Below are 6,798 nucleotides of genomic sequence, written 5' to 3'. Positions count from 1 at the left end.
ATAAATGGATTTTGTCAAAATTCTTGTTAGTTTTCATTTGTAATTTGTGGTTGATTAAAACTAGCATTAGGAGGCCACAGTGCAGGGAGAGATGCTGGTATGGAGGTGATGACATCATTCTGAAGGTAGAAATCAACGTTAAAACAGGACAAAGTCATGTTAAAAAAGGACATGTTTTTCTTCCCAGAACGCATCATGTCACTAAAATCTCACTCTTATCATTTTCTGAAACTTGGCAGCCTGTGAATACTGGTGGATTTATTTAATAAATATCATTCTGGATGATCAAACCTCCATGGAGGTTCAGAGAGGGATTTGAAACTGAAGGAGCCACTGGGAGAATGTAGAAAGTTCTTCTGATCTAGACCTCATCATTTCCTCGTCTCCACAGACAACAGACAGAATAAAGCTCAGTCAGCATTAGACGATGTGATGTAAACTTTCACTGTCATTTATTGAAGTGTATATAATGATTATTTAATATTCTGTAAACCTTGAGTTTTTTTCTTTCTTTTTCATTTCTAGATGTTTCTCATTGTTTCAATGAATGACAGATTTTAAGAAGGTATACATGAGATTTTTCAAGGACAGATTGTAATAAGACATGATAAAGGGGAGTGACTTCAGTCTTCAAATATTTGTTATAAAGAGATACATTTAGTTTTAAACCTTATGGACAATAACAACTTATTTATTTACTATATTATATTTTGCCGTTACAAAGTAGATTCACGAAAACATTGAGTACTTTGTGTATGTTGAGGTCAGTCCAAATGTCCTCTTTTTAAAAGTCAAAATATGCTAACTGCTCCAGTTCTCTCTCAGGATGGACTTTCAGGACTTCTGTTACTTCTTCACAGACGTGGTGGTTTGTCGCCTGGTGGAAAAAACTCAGCTGTGGCTGCGCCGTCACTGGAAAGAAACCCAGTGCTTTGGAGAGTGGACTCCAGCTCCCAGAGACCCTGGAGCAGCTCCAGGGGCCACCCGTCACATGACCTGTGCACTCAGTGTGGATAATAAAAGCAAACCAACACCTGTGGGAACACAGCAGCGAGGGAACAGGAAGGAAGCTCGCCTCAGAGAGAGTCAACTGGGAGGAGCTAAACTGGTTAAAACTTACAAATTAGAGCAGCCAAAACAGACAGAAAAAGTGGTAAAAATGTTTCAAAGTGTTAATATTGGAACAAATGGTTTAAACTGGCAAATGATGGGCATGACAAATCATGAATGTGGTTAAATTGAAGAAAAAAAATAAGCATATAAAAATATAAGCAAAAATGGGCTCAAATTGTTCAGAAAATATTCTGGCGACCACTTCCCAGTGTCTCGGTTGAGAACCCCTGGTATCTCAAGGGTCTTTCTGGTTTTTTTTTTAAGTTGGTACATTTAGCATCTCCTGTGGTTCTAATCAGGAACTGCTGCACTAAGGAGACTTGGTAAGTTTAACTCTCAAATACGGTACTTTCCAATCCTGGTGCTTTTTTGATTCCACTCTGCATTGTCTGCTCTTTCTTTATATTTGTCACTTTGCTCTGACATCTTCAGGATGTGCTTCTCACACAGGAAGTTCTCCAGCCTCTGGTCCTGGTGATGGAAGTACCAGTCCTCCACTACGTCCTCGTACTGCTCCAGCATGGTCTCACACTGAACACACACCCACACACACAACTGCATTAGTAAACACATGTTATTTAAAACACTAAACTATTACCTATTATGAATGACTCTTGTGTTGATTTAACTTTTAACAAAAACAAATAAATGTCGTCTAAAAGTTTTAAATGATCAGGTCCACCTGTTTCTTCATGTCGGTGACCTCTGCAGACGGTTGGTCCCACAGCTCGTACGGCATTCCCAGGTCCACTTTCACTTATTACCCACCAGGTTTTTTAGTGTGGTCATGGTCTGACTGGTTCCCTGTAGTCACACCAACAAAACACTGACTTCCTGCTTGGGTCACGTGATCAGCTTTAAAGGGATCGTCCACTTTTTTTTTTTTTACAAGTTTGGTCTAAAATGATTGAAATATACTATTAGAAGATCTATACCAAACAAAACTTATTATTATGCACCATATTTATTTTACTAACTTTTAAAAATGGGACTATTTTACCATTTAAGAACCTGTGTTCCACCATCTTGAAATCAGGTGATTGATGATGTCACACGGCCCCACTGCCTGTAAACATCCTATTGGAGTGAAGCATTCAGCCTGCTTTTTAGATCATTGAGCAGCTTTTTCAAAAAATGCCAACTCATGCTGCTTTTAGTTTCTCTAAATCAGGGGTCACCAACATGGGGAGCCCACATGGACCATAAGAAAATAAAAAACCCATAATTAAACAAAAATGGATGAAAAAAAAAGAAAGATACAATTAAAAGGAAGATATAAGTTGTACTGTGAGGAAACAAAATAAATACCAATAAAAAAGAAAACTATAATTAAACAAAAATCTATGTTTAAAATAATGAGTAAAATACAATTAAAAGGTAGATATAAGTTGTAGTGACATGGATTATTCTGACTGCTCCTTTTTAATTATTCATGTCATATAAAGATGTATGAGAACAGCATTAATGTCACTATATTTACCCTCAGGGATCAATGATTTACTGAATCTGATCAGGTTTATTGATTAAGTTTTGATCAAATTAATTTAAATTAACCTCATTTAAATGATCCTGATGACATCATTCCAGACCGTAATGATTAAACAAAAATAAATGTGCAAACATCACGTGTAAGAAGTGTTTTTTCACCACTAGAGGTCAGAATATTTTACAGTATCAGAAGTTATCAATAATCTGTGATGTTTCAGACTCTACAATCACTGGTATTGATGATCTACAACAGAACAACTTTATCCAGATGTTCTGTAGCTCTGATGAGATGTTTAAACACTGAGCAGGTGAAGCTGATTAATGCTGAGTCATGTTTTCACAGAGCACAGTAGCACTACAAACAAACAGAGCTTTATAGACACATTAAAGTTAAACAGGCACTGGTGTCTCTGATTTAGGAGTCAGTGATGATTTGTGTAGTTTTTTACCAGGTTAGACGGTGTTTGAAACAGACAAGGATGAGAGTGAGAAGAACATTTCCACATAAATAAACATCCTTTCCCTCACGGCAGGGCCAGATTAACACCGCTGTACCCTGGGCAACAATATTCAAGGGCCCCATCATCACGACCCCAGGATTACTATAATATGGCAAAAGAATAAATAAATTCCAGTAATATACATACATTTACTCACTACACCAATGTCTAACTGTCATCATGTGCATTATGACGTACAGATGTGCAAATGCTCATAGAAATACAAATGTACCACTATGTCATCTTATCAAAGCCCCTCACTCACATATGATGCTATGAAAATAAAACACATCAGCATCAGTTTAATCTGGCAAAACATAAACATCTGGAAACCTGACAATTTCTCTCAAAGAAATGCTGATCTGGCAAAATACACTGGAGTGAAAAAATGACCTATATTCAGTTTATGCTTCTTTATATGTTCTGTGTTTCTGATCTCCTTCTCCTTTTTTAGTTTCTGTTTAGTGCTCCCACTGAGCTGCCTCTACATGTTTGTATTTTTTAGTTGTGTAGATCAGTGGTTCCCAGACTTTTAGTGCCCATGGTACACCAACGAACAAGTATAAATCTGTAGCCACACCTATTGTGTAAAATAGCCTTTATAACACGTGTTATCACTCATATCATGTACAATATCTGTAAATATGCATAATTATTTATGAAAGCCAAATAAAAAAAACAATAATTAAACAAATATGGTTTGGTTAGGCATAGATCTTCTAATAATTACATTTCAAAGGTTTTAGGCCAAACTTGTAAAACCAGTGGAGGATCGTTTAAAGGTAACAATGAGGCGGTGGACTGACCTTGGCGTAGCGTAGACTTCCAGGCCTCTATGCGTGAACGCTGTACTGCAGGATGCGTTCACAGATGTTGTCCACGGCCTCAGTCAAACGGGTCTCCCTAAACATCAACACACAGATCATCAACTACCCACGATGCAATGCTTTAAAATCCTAAGCATTCTAAAGCTATTTAAGGATAATTATGGTTGATGAGTGTGTTGTTCTTACAACGTGTACTATTTAATATTGCGTCTACTCTTGCCCGTGTCCAGCACCTCCCCCAACTCCAGCACCTCCTTGGACCGACCTGTCCTCTCCAGCGCCTCCTGCAGCTCCACCGTCAAGAACTTACACACTAGAGGATGAAGAAGATCCATTAACAGCTGCTCTTTTTTCTTTGAACTTTATTAATAAATAGCTTTATCATTACTGTTCTAAAATAACATTTGTGATTGCAAACTTTATTTTTATGAGATTTGAAGAAAAGCCAAAATGTTTCTTTTTAAAAGGTTACACTTTATTTCTATTTTTAATTGCCACAATAAGGGCATTCTGCAACTGCACCAAACTTGCCATATTTTAACCTATTCTCATCACTATTTCTTGCCATATTTTTTGCTCCTTTTAGTGCATTTTTTGCTACATTTCTGTCACTTCTCCAACAAATTTTTATTACCTTTTCTGCACATTTTTTCCACGCTGAAGACATTTTCAGCACTTATAAACCTTTTCCACCACTTTTTCCACCTAATGTTGCATATGTTGACCCATTATTGTCACTTTAACCTCTTTTCACCATATTTCATACTTATTTTGCCATTTTAACCACATTCACCATTTGTCATGCCTATTATTTGCCAGTTTAAACTCATTGTTCCAATATTGACAATTGAGTCATGTATTATTATTTTTTTTTTAACCACTTTTTCCGTCCGTTTTTGGTCACTTTAATTTGCAACCCCTCCCCCCTCTCTTTTTCCCCTCTTTCTTTTTTCTTTTACTTTTCTCTAATTTGCAACTTTTAACAATTTTCTGTGTTTTTTTAAAATCCCATTTTACCACCTTTTCCACCGTTTTGTGGTCACTTTTTAATGCATTTTTATTTCTGATTAAAACAAGGATTTAAATTTTTAAGATGCGAATAATAATAGAACTTCCTGGATAACACTGGATATTATTTAAATAAATAAATAAATAAATAAATGTGGTTATCACAGACTCATTCATTTTACAATTAATAACAAGAAGAAGAAAAAAAGAAGTATTATATTTACTATCAACATCTTAGTGGCAGATACCATAGCACACCTTCAGAGGTGAGTGCATTCCCTGTTGCTTTATCAGTATAAATAGATTTTTATCATTCTGTTTGGACAAATCTATGATTATTACACATGTTATAAACACGTAATGACTCATTACTCTCTGTTGATACACAGTAGTAGAGCCTGATTAAAATAATCCTACCTTCACATTTGTTGATAAGTCTATCTCCTTCCTCCACACTGACTCCACTATAAAGACCAAACAGCTGTAAAACCATAAAAAGCTTCATTATTTACACTCATTATTTCATCCTAAACTCTGGGTGACGTCAGGAAGGTCTGGAAGACAACGGCCACATCGGCATGATCGGAGCATGCGCAGTGAAACGTTACAGGCATGGCTAGTCGAGCATCGATCAGAACAGGGAGCGAGAGAGGATGTTCAACAGGATTTAACTTAAACTTACACATATAAAACACACATACCGGTACATATCTACGCTTATACTTGTTTTGAGTTGTTTACTATTCCCGTTTTACTTTTGTTGTTCTTTTAGCTTTTGACGGTGTATTTATTGTTTTTTCCCCTCATTTTGTTGTTTTTTGATTATTTATTTTTTTGTGTTTTACATTACTTTCATTGTCTTGTTCTCCAAAAGTTTTTATTTGGCATTGTTTTTGGGTTATGTATTTTTAACCCTAACCCAGGCAGGTATCTGAGGGTATGATGTACTTAAATCCTCTCTTTATGGTCATGAACACGCTGCATGATAACTTTACAGAGAGAGCACACACGGAGAACATCTACACCCGGACTGACCGGAAACACTACATTACCCACACGTAAACAACCCGGTTATGCCGCCACCTCCCACAATGCAACACCTCTCTTAAAGAGACAGGCCGTGCCTGTAACACCTGTTATTAACTCCAGGTTTGATGTTATATTTTCAGTAATAATATTAATATTTTATAAATATATGATAATAATGGAATATTATTGCTGTCATTTTATTTGTTTTTAATTTACTGCGTTTTTCATCAGGAATTGAGGCCATTTTTGTTTTCACATAATTTTAATATTATTTTAGTGTTTATTTTAATGTTTTAGTGTTTTGTTAGTCTAACTCATTAATTTAATAAGTGTTTTTAGTTTTCTATATTCTACCTAATTTGTAAAGTAATTTTAAAAAAATGAAAATTCCCACATATGAATTAAAAATCTTTCAACTATCTATGCTTTTGCTATTCCAGGCCACACGAGGGCGCCAGAGCCCATTGCATTATTTTAATAAGTTTTAAAAAGTCTTTAAAGGTACACCACTCATAGGTCGCCAGTCCACCTCAGGGTTAACACACAAAGACACACATTCTTACATTCAATTTAAAGATTAAAACAGTTTTTTTTTTTTTGTAATATATGTTTTTTCATCCCCATGGAGAAATTCAGTTTTCCATACATGAACAAAAAGAAACAGAGGAAAAATAAATCTTGTATTATCTGTTCCTAATAACAACTTAAAAATTAAATCAATTAGATTCCACAACATTCCACCTTAACTCATCACCAGGTCACAAATCATAACAAAAACACCATCATTTCTCTTACAGTTCTACAGTTATATTCATGTGTTTCCAATTTTTTTT

The 6,798-nt window shown here is 35.5% G+C and overlaps 1 pseudogene; it reads right to left on the bottom strand.

Annotated features, from left to right (window-relative positions):
* Window positions 1-675: 675 nt before the first annotated feature.
* LOC114459569 (protein canopy 4-like) lies at window positions 676-5,653 on the bottom strand (annotated as a pseudogene).
* Window positions 5,654-6,798: the final 1,145 nt, after the last annotated feature.

Source organism: Gouania willdenowi, unplaced genomic scaffold (genome assembly GCF_900634775.1).
Source record: "Gouania willdenowi unplaced genomic scaffold, fGouWil2.1 scaffold_32_arrow_ctg1, whole genome shotgun sequence".
In the NCBI taxonomy this organism is placed as follows: domain Eukaryota; kingdom Metazoa; phylum Chordata; class Actinopteri; order Blenniiformes; family Gobiesocidae; genus Gouania; species Gouania willdenowi.
This window is presented reverse-complemented; position numbering and strand designations above follow the sequence as displayed.